The sequence below is a fragment of the Oryctolagus cuniculus genome, chromosome 10 (genome assembly GCF_964237555.1).
Source record: "Oryctolagus cuniculus chromosome 10, mOryCun1.1, whole genome shotgun sequence".
NCBI lineage: Eukaryota > Metazoa > Chordata > Mammalia > Lagomorpha > Leporidae > Oryctolagus > Oryctolagus cuniculus.
Genome location: NC_091441.1, coordinates 105,990,938 through 106,011,224, shown reverse-complemented (window position 1 = coordinate 106,011,224; position 20,287 = coordinate 105,990,938). Strand labels below are relative to the sequence as shown.

Sequence of the window (20,287 nt, the reverse complement as noted above, 5' to 3'; positions counted from 1 at the left end):
GTGTGAACCATCAAACACACGATCTCTCCAACTCTGTCTCTGTCTCCCTGTGTGCCTCCATGACTTTGAAATAACAAAAATATTTTTTTAAAAAGACATGAGAGGCTATTACAACAAATTGGTAAGCTAATTCTATTTAAAGAAAACCTTCCTTTTAAGCAATAAAAAAGCATTACAAAACTTTCTGAGTCAGGTGCTTATGAAACAGTTATAACTTAAAAGTTTTGAGATAACATATTTTTAATTTACATTATATTCAGAGGCTTAATGCTCCAGTCAATAAACAGTTCAACAACAAAAATTTAAAAAACCACAGCAGAGCAGGAAAATAGGCAAGGGCTATAAACAATCAAATTCAAAGATGTTCAAGGCCGGCACCACAGCTCCTAGGCTAATCCTCCGCTGTGGCGCCAGCACCCCATATGGGTGCCGGGTTCTAGTCCCGGTTGCTCCTCTTCCAGTCCAGCTTTCTACTGTGGCCCGGGAAGGCAGTGGAGGATGGCCCAAGTGCTTGGGCCCTGCACCCACATGGAAGACCAGGAGGAAGCACCTGGCTCCTTGCTTTGGATCAGCACAGTGCGCCGGCCATAGCAGGCACTTTGAGGGGTGAACCAACGGAAGGAAGACCTTTCTCTCTGTCTCCCTCTAACTCTGCCTGTCAAAAAAAAAATTGTTCAAATTGGAGGCCGGCGCCGCGGCTCACTAGGCTAATCCTCCGCCTTGCGGTGCCGGCACACCGGGTTCTAGTCCCAGTCGGGGCACCGGATTTTGTCCCGGTTGCCCCTCTTCCAGGCCAGCTCTCTGCTGTGACCAGGGAGTGCAGTGGAGCATGGCCCAAGTCCTTGGGCCCTGCACCCCATGGGAGACCAGGATAAGTACCTGGCTCCTGCCATTGGATCAGCACGGTGCGCTGGCCGCAGCGCGCTAGCCACAGCGGCCATTGGAGGGTGAACCAACGGCAAAGGAAGACCTTTCTCTCTGTCTCTCTCTCTCTCACTGTCCACTCTGCCTGTCAATAAAAAATAAAAAAAATAAATTGGAAAAGAGTCATAATACCATTAAAAATATAGTAGTATATAATTCTTAACAATTTGACAAGGATTTATTTTTTATATTCAAATATTTATTTACTTACTGGAAAGTCATAGTTACAGAAAGAGAAGGAGAGAGATCCTCCATCTGCTGGTTCACTCCCCAGATGGCTTCAACAGCCAGGGCTGGGCCATCTTCTGCTTCTACTTCCAGACCACTAGCAAGGAGCTGGATCAGAAGTGGAGTAGTCAGGACACGAACCAGCACCCATACGGGATGCCAATGTCACAGGCAGTGGCTTTACCTGGTATGCCACAAACAGCCCCAATTTGATCAAGATTTAAAATAAAGTTTAGGCTGGTACCACGGCTAACTAGGCTAATCCTCCGCCTGTGGCGCCAGCACCCTGGGTTCTAGTCCCAGTCGGGACGCCGGATTCTATCCCGGTTGCTCCTCTTCCAGGCCAGCTCTCTGCTGTGGCCCGGGAAGGCAGTGGAGGATGGCCCAGGTCCTTGGGCCCTGCACCCCATGGGAGACCAGGAGAAGCACCTGACTCCCAGCTTCAGATCAGCGCGGTGCACCAGCCGCAGCGCGCCAGCCATGGCGGCCATTGGAGGGTGAACCAACACCAAAAGGAAGACCTTTCTCCCTGTCTCTCTCTATCACTGTCCACTCTGTAAAAAAAAGAAAAGAAAAAATAAATAAATGAAGTTTAGAGATTGGCACTGTGGCATAGCAGGTAAAGCCTACACCAGGAGTGCCAGCATCCCATAGGGGTGCCAGTTCCAGTACTGGCTGCTCCACTTCCAATATGGCCTGGAAAAGCAGTGGAACATGGCCCCGGTGCTTGGGCCCTGCACCCAAATTGGAGACCTGGAAGGAGCTCCTGGCTCCTGGCTTCAGATCGGCCCTGCTCCAGCCTTTGTGGTCATCTGGGGAGTGAGCCAGCAGGTGAAGACCTCTTTCTCTCTCTGCTTAACTCTGCTTTTCAAATAAATAAATACTTATTAAAAGGTTTAACAGCATACTGTATTTGCAGCAAAACAGATACACACTGGCATTCCTTTTTGTTGATTTTTTTTTGTTTTTTAGCTCCCACATATAAGGGAGTACATGGGGAATTTGTCTTTTTGTGTCCAGCATTTTTCACTCAACATGTTGCTCTCCAGTTCCAACCATTTTGATGGAAATGACAGAATTTCATTTCTACAGCTGTGTAATATTCCACTGTGTATCTATACAACACTTTCTTGAACCATTCATCTGATGAGGGTTACCTAGGTTAATTCCTTAGTTTGGCTTTTAAGCTAACAGGCGCTATGGCATAGCAGGTAAAGCCTCTTGCAGTGCCGGCATCCCACATGGGCACCGGTTCTAGTCCCGGCTGCTCCACTTCCAATCTGGCTCTCTGCTATGGCCTGGGAAAGCAGTAGAAGATGGCCCAAGTCCTTGGGCCCCTGCACTCATGTGGGAGAACCGGAAGCAGCTCCTGGCTCCGGATCAGCACAGCTCCAGCCGTTGTGGCCATCTGGAGAGTGAACCAGCAGATGGAAGACCTCTCTTTCTGTGCCTCTCCTCGCTCTGTGTAACTCTGACTTAAATAAATAAAATCTTAAAAAAAAAAAAAATCCAAGACTACCTGAAAATTATCTCATTTAACTATCCCAACAACATGTAAGAAAGTTAATGTTATTATGCCTATCGTACAGATTATAAAACTAATGCATAGGGTACACATGGAACTTGTCCAAAGGCACATGGCTAACACTTGGCAAAGCAAGAATTCAGTCCAAGGTAATCAGACACCAGTTGCTCAAACACTACTAGAAATGAGATTAAAAATCAATAAATCAAATTTAATGAGTGTTGTAGCAACAAATCAATTAATTACATTTAAAAAGAAAAGAGGGGCCGGCACTGTGTCGCAGAGGGTTAATGCCGGCATCCCATATACGTGCCAGTTCGAGTCCCAACTGCTCCATTTCCCATCAAGCTCTCTGCTATGGCCTGGGAAAGCAGTAGAAGATGGCCAAATACTTGGGCCCCTGCACCGACATGGGAAACCCGGAAGAAGCTCCTGGCTCCAGATCGGCACAGCTCCAGCTGTTGCGGCCAATTGGGGAGTGAACCATCGGATGGAAGACCTGTCTCTCTCTCTCTGTCTCTCCTCTCTCTGTTTAACTCTGACTTTCAAATAAATATTTATTTGAAAGATTTATTTGAAAAGATTTATTAATCTTTAAAAAAAAAGAAAAGCTAATTAACAAAAACTATGAGAGGAAGATGATGGTGAGCCAGATTTTCAAGAGTCAGAAATAAATGGGAGTTAAAGAAAAAAAAAAAAAAGAACCCAGTCTTCAGAGAACAGGACAAGCACCCACAAGAAGATATGACGATGCGGATCATGTTCCAGGAAAGGCAAGCTTTCCTATACAAATGGAACAGATCACTATAGCAGACTTTTGTAATTAAATATTTGCAGGGAAGATTGTCTTATTGATAATGTGCATATTTATCATTATTTCTGAAGTGACTAATTAAACAAAATGTTCTGCCAAAACGAGCATTTGCAATGCACTAACGATATACTTTCCCTTTTAAAGCAAAGTGTCCCTTTCATTGTGGAACTGTCATTTCAGACACTTAGAAAATTCTGTCATGGCAGTAACTGACTCCATTTCAAATATATAGACACAACCTTCAAGAAATTCAGGAAATGTGTACTTCAAAACCATTTATGCATGGATTTCGATGATTTTTATGCTAACATTTTTAATTCCACTTTCACAAACTACTTCAAGCTTGTGCATACCAGGGATTGATACTCATTTATAGATAGTCATTAGATTGAGATTTCATCAAGTAATTAAACTATTTTGGACACCTTTCAACAAACATTTTGATCTCTTTCTTTCAGGGAACAGGTGGTTAAGTCAGAAGTTGTGGTATAGAAACAGTTAAAGTACAGTTCTTCAAATCTAAAGTCCAAATTGGTAAGTTTTGGTACTGAAGCAACAATATCTGAAACTAGCAATATGAAAAATTAATTCAGTAACAAGAAATCTGGTCCTGATAAAAAAGATCGGCGAAAGTTTCTGAAAGGCATGCACAGTCAATTTAAGATAATTACTATTTATGAAATCAAAACAGAATTATTTCAAGTTTGTTTACCCAAGTATTTTTTTAAAAAGCATTTAAAATGACGTCCCTTCAAGATTACATTATAATCGGAATTTTTCAAGCCGACTCTAATTCTCCCAACAGGGACTTGAACACAGCGAACAATCAGTCTCGTTAGCACCACACAATCCTTGGAGGAATTGGCAGAGCAAAACTTACTCTCTGGAGCCGGCGCCGTGGCTCAATAGGCTAATCCTCCACCTTGCGGCGCCGGCACACCGGGTTCTAGTCCCGGTCTGGGCGCCGGATTCTGTCCCGGTTGCCCCTCTTCCAGGCCAGCTCTCTGCTATGGCCAGGGAGTGCAGTGGAGGATGGCCCAGGTGCTTGGGCCCTGCACCCCATGGGAGACCAGGAAAAGCACCTGGATCCTGGCTCCTGCCATCAGATCAGCGCGGTGCGCCGGCTGCAGCGGCGGCCATTGGAGGGTGAACCAACGGCAAAGGAAGACCTTTCTCTCTCTGTCTCTCTCTCTCACTGTCCACTCTGCCTGTCAAAAAAAAAAAAAAAAAAAAAAAAAAACCTTACTCTCTGGATACCACGTCCCTACCCAATCATAATGAGGGAGTTTCTAGATACGAGACTATCCGCACTACTGCTAAGTGGTATTCAAAGCAATGGCAGTGCAGCGGGCATCGCTCCTGTTCAGTCGGCTGCCAGGAAGCCTCAGAGACTTCTCACTTGGGAACGCGATCGCTAAGGAGTCCCCTCTACCAGCAGACTCAGAGGCGAGCCTGGAGCAGCCGAGAGGACGTGCACCCTTTAGAACCCATCAGAGTTGGATTTTATTTATTTCAAAAGAAAATCACACATCAAGCCCGAACTTACTTGTTTTTTAAATATTTGCTGATTGAAATACAGTTTGACAGGAGTGTCAATTTGTTAAGTCAACAACAGGAGTCACTGTGCACTTACTCCTCATGTAGGATCTCTGTCCTTAATGTGCTGTACATTGAGGCTTAATGCTATAACGAGTACTCAAACAGTATATTTCACTTTGTGTTTCTATGGGGGTGCAAAATGTTGAAATCTTTACTTAATGTATACTAAACTGATCTTCTGTAAAAAAAAAAAAAAAGAAAAGAAATTATCAACTCCCAACTTGACTCTCACTGGGATTAAACATGACAATAGGTCTGATCTGATTTCATCATCATTTAAAAAATCATCTATTATTTTTCACTTTATGTTTCTGTGTGGGAGTAAACTGTTGAAATCTTTACTTAATGTGTGCTAGGCTGATCTTCTGTATATAAAGAGAATCGAAAATGAATCTTGATGTGAATGGAAGGGGAGAGGGAGTGGGAAAGGGGAGGGATGCGGGTGGGAGGGACGTTATGGGGGGGAAGCCATTGTAATCCATAAGCCGTACTTTGGAAATTTATAATCATTAAATAAAAGTTAAAAAAAAATACAGTTTGGAAAAAACATCCTGAAGTGGGGGGAAATGTCCCATTCAAAATTCGCTTTGAAACTTGCTTCTGAAAGAACATTTAGCATGGCCTCCAGAATGTGGGTGTTCTTATAGTCTACTGAATAAAACTAAGTCCCAAGAACTAGACTAACTGAAATGTCCAAGTTGGGTACCTATCCGAAACACAAAGGGCAGCACCGATTTCTTGTCTGGTGTTTTAATGACACTTATTGATGTCATATGGCATTCCCCAGGGGATTTTTCAGATGATGTACCCTCATCTGATCCCTGGAAGACCCTGAGATGCACAGCACAGGGGCAGGGGTGGACAGAGAAGAGGAAGGAATCCATGCCGCTGGACAAAGCTGCGCAGTCCCAGCCCCAGTGAGAACCCCTGCCCCAACGTGCTGGTTCACTTCTTGACACTTCCGCAATTACCATTATGCTAATCACCTCCCTCATTGGGACCTTTTCTGCTCAGTCCAACTCCACGACTTTCTCTGGTTTTATTTTCTATACAGAGATTCTCTAAAATCCCAAAAATTCTAACAATCATTTTATTGCTATGCAATACACTGTCCAAATCAGGTCCACTTCTTCCAACAACCAACACCTCCCACTGATGCCAATTCCAGGTCAGTAAGGCCAATCAGTCTCGGTCTGTTCCTAGCCTTGCCAGAGTTTCCTAGGAGCACCAAGGCCTAGCGCACTGGTTTACTCAAATTTCAGCAGGCAAACAGAGTACTGGGCCTCTCCACCCAGAGATTCTGATTCAAGGCGTGTGAGTCCAGACCCAAAAACGAACAAGTCCCCAGGTGATACTGACACTGCTGGTCAGGCAACCACACTTGTGTAGGGCAATCTGCTGGGGTCAAGAGGTCACTGGGAGAAGTGGGTCACAACATCAGTGACAGAGCCAGCATCAGCACACACTCATTCATTCAACCAAGTCAGATCCACTGAGCACCCACCGAGTACTCAGGAAAGGGGCACTGTCCTGTGGCAGACACACTACTAGGAAAAAAAAAAAAAAACTGTCCTTAAATAGGCTAATTCATAGAGAAAACTGTTCATAGACAGGTTAATTCATTACTAGGGGAAAATGCCCATAAACAGATTAATCAATTACTAGGGAAAGCTGTCCATAAGTAGGCTGCGAGAAATCACAGGTGTAGCAGAGGAGGAACCAGGAGCATCTTAAGCAGACAGCTGGCCCCTGTACACATCAGTCCACGGGAAGCGCATGCAGAGAACACCTCGGGCACAAGCAACAGCCTGGGAGAAGGTCCTGAGGCAAGGAAACACTTGGAATTCTAGAAAATGCCTGAGCGTGAGGTTTGGTTAGGCACAGTGAATGAGGGGATGTGGGCGAGCAGACAGGACACAAGACACAGGCAGGGGCTGAGTCATGCGAGATGCTCCAAGGTCACCTTAAGAATTCTGATCTCGGCCGGCGCCGCGGCTCACTAAGCTAATCCTCTGCCTGCAGCACCGGCACCCCGGGTTCTAGTCCCGGACGCGGCGCCGGATTATGTCCCCATTGCTCCTCTTCCAGGCCAGCTCTCTGCTATGGCCCAGGAGTGCAGTGGTGGATGGCCCAGGTCCTTGGGCCCTGCACCCGCATGGGAGACCAGGAGAAGCACCTGGCTCCTGGCTTCGGATCAGCACAGTGCGCCGGCCGCAGCAGCCATTGGGGATGAACCAATGGAAAAGGAAGACCTTTCTCTCTGTCTCTCTCTCACACTGTCCACTCTGCCCGTCAAAAAAAAAAAAAAAAAGAATTCTGATCTAGCTGGCGCCGTGGCTCACTAGGCTAATCCTCTGCCTGTGGCACTGGCACAACAGGTTCTAGTCCTGGTTGGGGTGCCGGTTCTGTCCCGGTTGCTCCTCTTCCAGTCCAGCTCTCTGCTGTGGCCCGGGAGTGCAGTGGAGGATGGCCCAAGTGCTTGGGCCCTGCACCCACATGGGAGACCAGGAAGAAGCACCTGGCTCCTGGCTTCGGATCGGCACAGCACGCCAGCTGTAGCGGCCATTTGGGAGGTGAACCAACGAAAGGAAGACCTTTTTCTCTGTCTCTCTCACTAACTCTGCCTGTCAAAAAAAAAAAAAGAAAGAAAGAAAGAATTCTGATCTCTATCCCCAAAGGGTACATGAACCTCAGGACAACTGCCTGGAAGAAGACTGCAAAGAGAGACATTGAGAAGGAAGGGCCCTCTTGGTGAGGCCTCCGGGGAGGAGGCCATCGCCAGTCCTCACCAGGACGTGTGCGACTTGTCCTCAGGAAACCCTCAGGGTCCATGACCTCAGTTCTCAGTAAGTCCTCATAGAGATCTCTTATGGTACAGGTGCTGTTCTCTGAAGGCTATGACACTGACGTAACTTGGTGTGATGTCCTTGCTCTGGACTGAACACGACTTGGCTCCCAAAATTCAGGGAAAGATTTCACTCCAAGGTCTTATGTTAATGGTTGATGGATCAAGGGTGGAGACATGACCCCAATTATGGGGGCTTGAGAGGTGGGCCTGATGGGAGTTCTTTGGTCATTGGGGCCCCGCCCCCAGAGGGCAGATCCTGGGAGAGACCTGGCTGTATGAGCCCAGGGTGCTGCTTCTGCAACGAGCCTCCGCCAGGTTGCAGACTCACGGGGCCACCTGATCCTCAACCGTGAACTTCTCAGGTGCAAGCAAAGATAAACCTTTCCCTTCCAGAGAAATCTCCTCTCTCCCTCTCTCTTGTTTCTTCTCTCCTCTCTCCCTCACTCCCTCCCTCCCTCTCTCCTCTCTCCCTCTCCTCTTTTAGTTAGAGCAATGAAAATCTAACCCATACAATTCCCTAACAATGATCTCCTGTTGCCTTTCCCTCTTTTGTTATTCGCAGGACTTCTACAGCCTGTTTTTCTTTGACTCTTGGTAAAGAAGGGGGCTTAATGTTATTAACTTCTTGCCCTGGGTTCACCCAAGAGACAAGAGCCCTCAAATCTTTACAGGAAAATTTGTAACTTGTAATCAACAGGCCAGGAATAAGACAAACAGGGATGCACAAGACGTGGTCCCGGATTTCACAGAGCTACACTCTGTCAGATATATTAATAAGCTAACATAACTAATGCACTAAGGAACATGTGCTAAATGCTTTAAACATTAATGTTACTCTAAAAATCAAAGCACTCAGTTTTCAACTTCTACCTGGTACTCCGAATAAAGTATTGCCAAGTCTTCAAAAAAAATGAAACAGTGACTTGTTGAAGAATTTAAACAGAAAAGGCAGGATGAGGAGGTAAGATTTTATCAAATTCACTCTGGGGGAGACGGAGTTGGTGGAGCCCTCGGAAGACCACTGAGGAAGCTACACCTGCGGTTTAGGTGAGAGATGGGGTGGTCTGGATCATGGGGGCAGCAATACAGCTGCAGAGAGAGGGAGACAGCGCTCACAGATGCTGACGCATCAGAGTCACGTGACAGGCTGACAAGCTGCTCGTCAAGGCAAAGTATCAGAGATGACCTCCGACCTTGCTTTCCTTAACCCAACTTCTCTCTCCTCCCCACTCAGCGTCAGTATGCCAGGGTCTGCAGAAGAGGAGCAGAGATAAAACAGATAGGGCTGAGCCGCAGAGCAGCCACTGGTGTAGTGGGCAACGGGAGATGGAGGCTGACACAGACAAGGCAGCCCCAGTGAGTGGGAGTTTGTGACACCAAGGCAATGAACTGCTCAGACAAGAGAGAACAATGGCAACCAGGCTTCCCACCGCAGGAGAAGGAATTTACAAATACATCAGAGGCATGCCTACAACGAATCTTGAGGCACTGGAGTAACACTGGAAGTACCAATCTGATTTTTCTAAACATGTACAAAATCAGGTTTAAAAAAAATTCCAAATGCATGTGTATCTGTGGGGACGTATATTATTTTCCAGCTGTTTCTAGAAAACAGTAACACCTCCAACAAGGAGCACCAAGATGTGCATTTCTAGACACCAAGGATTTCCCTGGAGAAGTGACAGATCCCTGAGCTGGAACTGGAGAAGCCCAAGACAAGCCCAGGACACTGTGTGGAGTCAGAAGGTAAGAAGTGTGCAAGCCATGACAGAAGTCAGTCAGAAGGATACAGACCCCAGCTTAAAGGGGTCCCAGCAGCCTCACCTAGGATGACTTGGACATGTAAACAGTAAGTAGTAGCAGTACTGGCAGCAGGGATACATTTCAATCCACTGAATAAAACGGGCACCTGTGGGTCCACAGTGACATTCACAGACACATAAATGCAGGAGGAGGACAAACACCTCCTCAAAAACAAATTCCAACCAGACCCTGGAGCCTGCGGTGGAAGAGCTCCTGGGTAGCATGGAAAGAATGGTTTCTGAAGGATTAGAAAACAAAACGAACAAGAACCTGCAAGAGGGCGGGGCAAGGTGATGGCCGAGGAAGATACCAGCAGTCGCCGCCGCCCAGAGGCACCGATTTGCACGGCTGCTCGTGACCCCACGTCCCCTTCACAGGAGCCACAGAAGCCCAGTGCGAGGCCACGGCACCTGGCTTTAGTCTACTGGTCAGGAAGAACAGAGCCAAGAAGGCAGCAAGGAGCCAAGAGCAGCCTGTGACGACCCTCCTTCAGTTCCAGGTAGACAGGGTGGACAGCGACAGCTTGCCTCTTGCTTGGGCTAGGGAGAGGGAATCAAGCCCAAACCTTCGACTTGAGACCAAGTACCAGGCCCACTACAGTGAAACTCACTGTCACACAGGACCCCATGTCCACTGCTCTCAGGACAGTATCTGGACCCTGCTTAGCCAAGGTACCAGAGGCCATGTGCAACTCCTGAAAGACAGAAAAGCAGAGGTTTCAATTGCTGGCAAACGGGACCGGAAAATGAGCACAGGACAGTGCCCTAGAGGCCAGCGATGGTCAGCCATGGTCAGCCACAGGCAGACCCAGCACCGGGCCACTCTTCCCAGGCCGGTGCTCACGGAGCCTCTCTATCTACTCCAGCATCAGGCAGAGGCCTGCACCCCTGCAGGGTGAACTTCCTTAGGCATGTGCCACCAGCAGCCTCCCGCATACCTGGTACACACTCCTGAGACAGGGCAAGACTGAATGACCACGGTATCCAGGCTTTGAAGCTTAGTGTCATCTTGGGAAGTCGCAGGACTGTCCCCACCCACCACCCCCAACCTGGGGTAGAAGTGTCAAGTCACACTTTAACCTCTGGGGAGTAGGGAGGGCAACTGTGACTAGGACTTCACCTTGGAGCCCAGGTCCACTGCCACCGCAGTAAGATCCAGCACCAGACATAGCCCAAAGGTCACTGCGCCAAGGACAGAATTAACAGAGCCTCTTGGACTTGGTCCAGTGCAAGGTCGAAGTCCTGCACCATGGTAAGGCAAACTCACGCTTCAGCATGCATCACCCCAGCCTCACACAGTGCTGACATGCATCTGTGACAAGAGAAGTGCCCTGAGACTCTGAGAATTAGATGCAACTCAGCTGAGGGTCAAGGCTGCTGGTCAAGGGCCTGCCTTCACATCCCTCTCAAATACGAGCAGACAGTAAGGAAGAATACTTGAGCCACTGGAGAGCAGTGAGAACAGGACAGTGTCTCAGAACTCAGTGCCAGGCTGACAAAACCCACACTAGACAAAGCTCAGCAGTCCCTACCTCCCCAAGAGTACCTGGGGATGGAGACTCCCTGCACCTGCTCCGGTGCTGAGCACAGACTCGCGGTCAGAGCTGATGGGACTGAATCCCAGTCAGCATCACCTGTGGCTCGCAGCAGCCGCCAGGAACCGTGAGAGCATCTCCACAGACAGCAGCCCACAGCCATGTGAGTCTTGGTCCTACAACCATGGCGGCTGCTATCAGCAGGCTGCAAGATCTGGCTATGACCAAGCATGTGGCACTGGTGGCCACAGGACCAGGCATCTGAGCCTAATCCAGACTGAGAGAGAGCCTTGTAGGAATACGCTATCCCCTTTCCAACAATTCCCCGGTTCATTCTCAACAACATACCATCGCAGACCAACCAGGGCCAAGCCTGGGCTTGAAGCACCCTCTAGTGCTGAAAGAATAACAAGACAGCCAACAGAAGACTCCCAGAAACCTCAATTTAAAACACCATCCATCTTTTTTTGACACTGACACACCAAGAATGTTTACAGCCTTGGAGAAACTAAGCAGTGTGCTTAAAACTTCTCAGACAGACATAAACAAAGCCAGGATATGCAAACAGAAGAAATATCTGATCTTTCGATGCACCAATGACACAGCACACAACCAAGTATCAAGAGCTTTCAAGGCAAGATGAACTCACGTAATGAACAAAATAAAGCATCAGACAACTGGTAAGAGAGCAACTGAAATATGCAAATTTTCAGATGAAGAATTCAAAACAGCTATTTTAAGAAACTTCAGTCAGCTTGAAGGAAACAATTCTAACATAATTAACAGAGATGAAAAGTAATTTTAAAAAAAATCAAACAAACCCTCACATTGAAAAGTATACTAAACAAAATTTAAAATTTGATAGAAGGCCCTAATAGCAGAAAAGGTCAAACAGAAGAAAAAGAATTATCACACTCAAAGACAAGGAATCTGAAAACACAGAGGGGACCAGCATTGTGGCACAGGGGATTAAACCACTGCCTGTGACACCAGCACCCCTTGTGAATGCTGGTGCCAGTCCCAGCTGCTCTGTTTCCAATCCAGCTCCCTGCTTATGCACCTGGAAAAGCAGTAGATGATGGCTCAAGTACTTGGACCCTGCCACCCACATGGGAGACCTGGATGGAGTTCCAGATTTCTGGCTTCAGTCTGGCCCAGCCCTGGCCACTGCAGCTATTTGGGGAGTGAATCAACAGATGGAACAACTTCCTCATTCTTGTTAGCACACTCACTTTTTGACTCTGCCTTGCTAATAAATATTTTAAAAGAAAATTAAAGAAGACAACACACATTTGTAGGTGAAAAAAAAATCAACTGGTACGAAGAAAGTTTACAGACAGAATTAAAAGAGAAAATATCCAAGTTATTAGGATTCAAGACAGACTGGAAAAGGCAAAAGGGTTAGAAAGTACCAACGGTAGCAACAGAAAGTCCCCCAATCCTACAGCAGATAAAGCTGTCCAGGTGTGGGTAGGCCACAGATCACCACTCTGCCCAGGGCATGATACAACCAAGATACCCAGGATTAAAGATAGAGAGGATTCTCAGAGCTTCGAGAGAGAAGATGACAATAACATCTAAATGGGTCCCAATTTGCCAGCCTGCAGATTTCTTTGAACAAAACATTACAGGCCAGGAAGGAATGGAATGATTCTCATACTGAACAGAAGTGAGTAAAAAACAAAACCTGCAACTAAGAATACTATACCCAGCAGAGCTATCCGTTAGATAGGAAGCAATAAAGACATTTCCAGACAAACGAAAACAGAGAGAATTTATGACCATCACGTCTTTCCTGCAAGAAATGCTAAAGGATAGCCGAGGCTGTAGTATAGTGGGCTAAGCCTCTGCCTACAGCACCAGCATCCCATATGAGTGCCAGTTTGTGTCACATCTGCTCAAGTTCAAATCCAGCTCTCTGATAAGGCCTGGGAAAGCAGCAGAAGATGGCCCAAGTGCTTGGGCCCTGGCAGCCACGTGGGAGACCCAGAGGCGGCTCCTGGCTTCTCCAGCTATCTTGACCATTTAGGGAGTGAACCAGCAGAATGAACACCTTTCTGTCCCCTCTCCCTCTCACTGTCTGTAACTCTACCTCTCAAATACAACCTTTAAAAAAAAAAAAAAAACCTACCAAGAGAAAATCGGTTAACCACAAAGGACAACTAGAAGAGAAACGGAGAGAGGAAAAAACTGCCATAAAACTAGACAGCAAGAATCAAACGGCAGCAGTAAGGCCTTACCTGTCAATAACTACCTGAAAGATAAACACTTAAAAGTGACAAATATTGCTGTGACCAAAAAAAACAAAAAACACACACCAAAAAAACCCTATATGCTGCTTACAAGAAATTCACCTCACCTCCAACTACACAGATGGAAAAATGACAAGATAGAGTAAGACATTCAAAAGAACTGGAGCCCACGAGAAAGCAGGAGTGGCCAGAAGCATATCAGGTAAAACAGATTTTAAATCCAAAGCAGTAAAAAGACATGGAAAATCATTTTGTAATGATAAAGATTCCTGTTCAGCAAGAATAAATCACTGCCAGTACCTAGGAAGCCAATACTGAAGCACCCAAATACACGGAGCGAACACTTGCAGACCTGAAGGGAGACGATGGGCAGCGAGAAAGCTCCACTTAAGGAGGGGACAACGCACAGAACTGCTGTGAGGAAATGGACGACTCTGAATCACCACGTGGAAGAAGCTCAAGGCAGGAGGCAAACTGGATACATCCGGTGAGCAAAGGAAGGCTTAGAAGGGAGAAGACTTCGGTGGGAACAACCGGAAAAACTCTACCAGAAAAATAAACCATGCTGCATACAAGCATTAAAATAAAAACAAAGTTAATTAAAGCAGGACAGATTCTTCTAAGGACCTAGGATCAAAACGAATGCATTAAACTATGATCCAACCGTATCTCAAGAACATTCGCTGATACATTGTGTTGCTCGTTCTGGTGGTTTCTCTACACTTTTTAACACTTTAATTGTTGTGGGGTTGTTTTTAATTGTGAAAAAATGCAGCTTCTAAGAAGAAACGTGTATTGTGACAGGTGCAATACAAGGGACATTCAAAAACATCATGGAAAAATGTTACAAAAAGATGCCTATTGGGGTACAAAAAATTTGAAATTCACAATCTTTTTATAAAACACAATCTGCAAAAAAGTGAACTTTCTGAAGATCGTCTCATACATGGAGACCTCATGATTAATTTTTTTAAATATTTATCCATTTAAAGACAGAGTTACAGAGAGGCAGAGAGGCAGAGAGAGAGACAGAGAGAGGTCTTCCTTCGCTGGTTCATTCCCCAGATGGCCCCAATGGCCAAAGCTGCGCCAATCCCAAGCCAGGAGCCTCCTCCGGGTCTCCCACATGGGTGCAGGGGCCCAAGGACCTAAGCCATCCTCCACTGCTTTCCCAAGCCACAGCAGAGAGCTGGATCAACAGTCGAAGAGCCAAGACTCAAACCGGTGCCCACATGGGATGCCAGCACTGCAGGTGGCAGCTTTACCTGCGACACCACAGCACCAGCCCCCTTAACATTATTTTTTTTTGGCATGAAAGTAAACTTAGCTTTTCCATGACCTTTTGGAAATACCCTCCAATATCCTTTCTTGATGATACAAATGCAGAATTTTTAGCCCTTAACCTTCAAGATTCCACAGATATTCTAAGAACTACATCGTATCATTGGATAGCCACAGGATTTAGCAACCTTAAAGTCATTAGTGACTTAGCAAGATCGTCTGTGGTGGCATTTTTATGACAGATAGCAGACTGTGTTGAGGAAGAAATGGGAGCGAGAGAGACACAGCGGTGGGTGGCCATCACTGATGGGTATGTGAAAGGCAGACATGCAGCTCAGAGACTGACTGACATGTTTCCGTCTGCGCTTTCTTTCTTAAATGAGCTGACTGAAGAACGCCTGAGCCGTCAGCACTGTGGCGTAGTGGTTTAAGTTCCCGCACTACATAGTGCATGCTGCTGGTTCGTGTCCCAGCTATTCCTCTTCTGATCCAGGTCCCTGCTAATGGCCTGGGAGAAGTAGTGGAAGATGGCCCCAGAACTTGGGCTCCTGTACTCATGTGGGAGACCCAGATGAAGCTCCTGGTTTTGGCCTGGCCCAGCCCTGGCTACTGCAGCCATCTGGGGAGCACACCAGCAGATGAAAGGTCTCTGTCTCTCCCTCTCTCTCTAACTCCTTCAAACAAATAAATCCATTTAAAAAAAAAAAAAAAAAACAATGTCTGAATGCAGATTAGAATGATCTAGTAGATAAAGAGCGAGTCAAGATTTATGTAAGGAGAAGCTTGGGGGGGGCGGAGCCAAGATGGCGGAATAGTGAGGGCGCGCACCAATAGTCCGGGAAAATTTAGTTTAATAAAAGGGGAGTTACGGTAGCCGCAGAAAATAGAACCAAAAAATTGCAGGGGAAACCCTTCTGGATGGAGCAGCCGTGAATTGGAGGACCTACTGGGAGAACAAGGTCGCCCACCGCGCGGAAGCCAAGTTGCAGGACCCAGCTGCAGAAGCCCCAGGGTCTACGCGACAGTGCTCCAAGGGGAGTGCATGCCACACAGACAACAGCGGGGAGACTTGGGACGCTCAGGGCTCCGAGTCCACACATCGGCGCTGGAAGGGGAGGTGAGCTCAATAACCCGAGACATTGGTGGGGAAACGGGGGTCAGAATCTAGAGGGGGGCCGGAAAGTGCAGCAAACTCACTACCGGAAAGAAGGAAAAAAAAAAGCTTCGGGGTTTCTCTTCCCCCTAACCTTGCAAAGGTTACAAGGCTGCAACTCTTGAAGAATTCCCAAGAGCAAAGAGCAGGCCTCCTCTTTGGATTTACATATCAATGGGGGAGAGTTAAGGAACTGAGTCACTACAATTCAGTAGCCTAGGCAACCCAGTGGGAGTCCAGAGGAGCCAAAGACTGGAAGCTAAATACCATCAATGCTGCACAGCCCTGCCCTGCGGTGTTACTTACCCCCTGAATAAATAAAATAAATAAATAAATAAAAAGAGAGAGATTTACCACGCATAACCTGAGGGTGTCACCTTTGCACACCCTTAACCAGGAAGAACCAGGCAGAGCTCTCAGGCCGCACCCATCTCAAGCCTCCAAGGCTCTTCCAACAGCAGGCAGTCCACTTAACACGGACACAGTATAAAAAAAAAAAAAAAGAAAGAAAAAAAAAAAACGCACAGTGACGCAAGAAGAATTAACTATGCCGAGTAACAAACACAGAAATAGAGGGAGCAAGATCAACGATGACACTATGATGCCTCCAAATAAGCAAAACACCCCAAGCCAAGAGTATGAAGATGATGAGATAGAAGAAATGCAAGATACGGATTTCAAAAAATTTATGATAAGAACATTTAGAAGTTTTCAAAAGCAAATCCTTGAACTACAGAAATCCTTAATGGACAAGATTGAAAATCTCTCTCGTGAAAATGAAATTTTAAGGAAGAGTCAAAATGAAACTCAGAAACTAGTAGAACAGGAAAGTGTAATAGTCAAGAGAAATCAAAATGAAATGAAGAGCTCAATAGATCAAATGACAAACACATTAGAAAGCCTTAAAAACAGAATGGGTGAAGCAGAAGAGAGAATATCGGACTTAGAAGATAGAGCACAGGAAAACATACAGTCAAACCAAAGAAAAGAAGAGGAAATTAGAAACCTAAAAAATATTGTTGGGAATCTACAGGATACTATTAAAAAAACCAACATTCGAGTTCTAGGAGTTCCTGAAGGCATGGAGAGAGAGAAAGGATTGGAAGGCCTTTTTAGTGAGATACTAGCAGAGAACTTTCCAGGTTTGGAGAAGGACAGAGATATCCTAGTACAGGAAGCTCATAGAACCCCCAATAAACATGACCAAAAGAGATCCTCACCACGACACGTGGTAATTAAACTTACCACAGTGAAACATAAAGAAAAGATCCTAAAATGTGCAAGAGAGAAACGTCAGATTACTCTCAGAGGATCTCCAATCAGACTCACAGCTGACTTCTCATCAGAAACCCTATAAGCCAGGAGGGAATGGCGAGACATAGCACAGGTGCTAAGAGAGAAAAATTGCCAGCCCAGAATATTATATCCTGCCAAGCTCTCATTTGTGAATGAAGGTGAAATAAAGACTTTTCATAGCAAACAGAAATTGAAGGACTTTGTGGCCACTCGTCCGGCCCTGCAAAAGATACTTAAAGATGTGCTACACTCAGAAACACAGAAACACGGCCATCAATATGAAAGAAGGGAAAGGAAGAACACCTACCAGTAAAAGAGCATGGGAAGCTCAAAGCATATACTAGAAAATATTTCTGGGAAAATGGCAGGGCAAAGTCACTATGTATCAATTGTCACATTGAACATTAATGGTCTGAATTCTTCAGTTAAAAGACACCGTTTGGCTGACTGGCTCACAGAACACAACCCAACTATTTGTTGCCTACAAGAAACACATCTCTCTAACAAAGAGGCATGCAGACTGAAAGTGAAAGGTTGGAAAAAGATATTCCATGCCAACAGAAACCAAAAAAAAGCAGGTGTAGCCATATTAATATCAGACAAAATAAACTTTAATACAAAAACTGTTAAGAGAGACAAAGAGGGACACTATATAATGATTAAGGGTTCAATTCAACAGGAAGATGTAACTATTATAAATGTATATGCACCTAATTACAGGGCACCGGTCTATTTAAAAGATATGTTAAGGGACTTAAAGGGAGATTTAGATTCCAATACAATAGTACTGGGGGACTTCAATACTCCACTCTCAGAAATAGACAGATCATCCGGACAGAAGATCAACAAGGAAACAGCAGATTTAATTGACACTATTGCCCAAATGGATCTAACAGATATCTACAGAACTTTCAACCCTACGTCTACAGACTTCACATTCTTCTCAGCAGCGCATGGAACCTTCTCTAGGATTGATCACATACTAGGCCATAAAGCAAGTCTCAGCAAATTTAAAAGAATTAGAATCATACCATGCAGCTTCTCAGACCACAGCGGGATGAAGCTGGAAATTAGCAACTCAGGAAACCCCAGAAAGTATGCAAACACATGGAGACTGAACAACATGCTCCTGAATGAACACTGGGTCATTCAAGAAATCAAAAGAGAAATCAAAAACTTTCTGGAAGTAAATGAAGACAACAACACAACATATCAAAACTTATGGGATACAGCAAAAGCAGTATTGAGAGGCAAATTTATAGCAATAGGTGCCTATATCAAGAAATTGGAAAGGTACCAAATAAATGAGCTTTCAGCGCACCTCAAGGACCTAGAAAAACTGCAGCAAACCAAACCCAAACCTAGTAGGAGAAGAGAAATAATTAAAACCAGAGAAGAAATTAACAGGATTGAATCCAAAAAAAAAACATTACAAAAAATCAGCCAAGCGAGAAGCTGGTTTTTTGAAAAAATAAACAAAATTGACACCCCATTGGCCCAACTAACTAAAAAAAGAAGAGAAAAGACCCAAATCAATAAAATCAGAGATGAAAAAGGAAACGTAACAACAGACACCACAGAAATAAAAAGAATAATCAGAAATTACTACAAGGACCTGTATGCCAGCAAACAGGAAAACCTATCAGAAATGGATAGATTCCTGGACACATGCAACCTACCTAAATTGAACCAGGAAGACATCGAAAACCTCAATAGACCCATAACTGAAACAGAAATTGAAACAGTAATAAAGGCCCTCCCAACAAAGAAAAGCCCAGGACCAGATGGATTCACTGCTGAATTCTACCAGACATTTAAAGAAGAACTAATCCCATTTCTTCTCAAACTATTCAGAACAATCGAAAAAGAGGGAATCCTCCCAAATTCTTTCTATGAAGCCAGCATCACCTTAATCCCTAAGCCAGAGAAAGATGCAGCACTGAAAGAAAATTACAGACCAATATCCCTGATGAACATAGATGCAAAAATCCTCAATAAAATTCTGGCCAATAGAATACAACAACACATCAGGAAAATCATCCACCCAGACCAAGTGGGATTCATCCCTGGTATGCAGGGATGGTTCAACATTCGCAAATCAATCAATGTGATTCACCACATTAACAGACTGCAGAAGAAAAACCATATGATTATCTCAATAGATGCAGAGAAAGCATTTGATAAAATTCAACACCCTTTCATGATGAAAACTCTAAGCAAATTGGGTCTAGAAGGAACATTCCTCAATATAATCAAAGCAATTTATAAAAAACCCACAGCCAGCATCCTATTGAATGGGGAAAAGTTGGAATCATTTCCACTGAAATCTGGCACCAGGCAGGGATGCCCACTCTCACCACTGCTATTTAACATAGTTCTGGAAGTTTTAGCCAGAGCCATCAGACAAGAAAAAGAAATCAAAGGAATACAAATCAAGAAGGAAGAAGTCAAACTATCCCTCTTTGCAGACGATATGATTCTGTACTTAGAGGATCCAAAGAACTCTACTAAGAGACTATTGGAACTCATAGAGGAGTTTGGCAAAGTGGCAGGATATAAAATCAATGCACAAAAATCAACAGCCTTTGTATACACAAGCAATGCCATGACTGAGAAAGAACTGCTAAGATCAATCCCATTCACAATAGCTACAAAAACAATCAAATACCTTGGAATAAACTTAACCAAGGACGTTAAAGATCTCTACGATGAAAATTACAAAACCTTAAAGAAAGAAATAGAAGAGGATACCAAAAAATGGAAAAATCTTCCATGCTCATGGATTGGAAGAATCAACATCATCAAAATGTCCATTCTCCCAAAAGCAATTTATAGATTCAATGCAATCCCAATCAAGATACCAAAGACATTCTTTGCAGATCTAGAAAAAATGATGCTGAAATTCATATGGAGGCACAAGAGACCTCGAATAGCTAAAGCAATCTTGTACAACAAAAACAAAGCCGGAGGCATCACAATACCAGACTTCAGGACATACTACAGGGCAGTTGTAATCAAAACAGCATGGTA

The 20,287-nt window shown here is 45.1% G+C and overlaps 1 protein-coding gene across 13 annotated transcripts in view; it reads right to left on the bottom strand.

Annotated features, from left to right (window-relative positions):
- Positions 1-20,287, bottom strand: part of ULK4 (unc-51 like kinase 4) — a 617,184-nt gene that overhangs the window by 462,978 nt on the left and 133,919 nt on the right. The gene's annotated exons all lie outside the window — the stretch shown is intronic.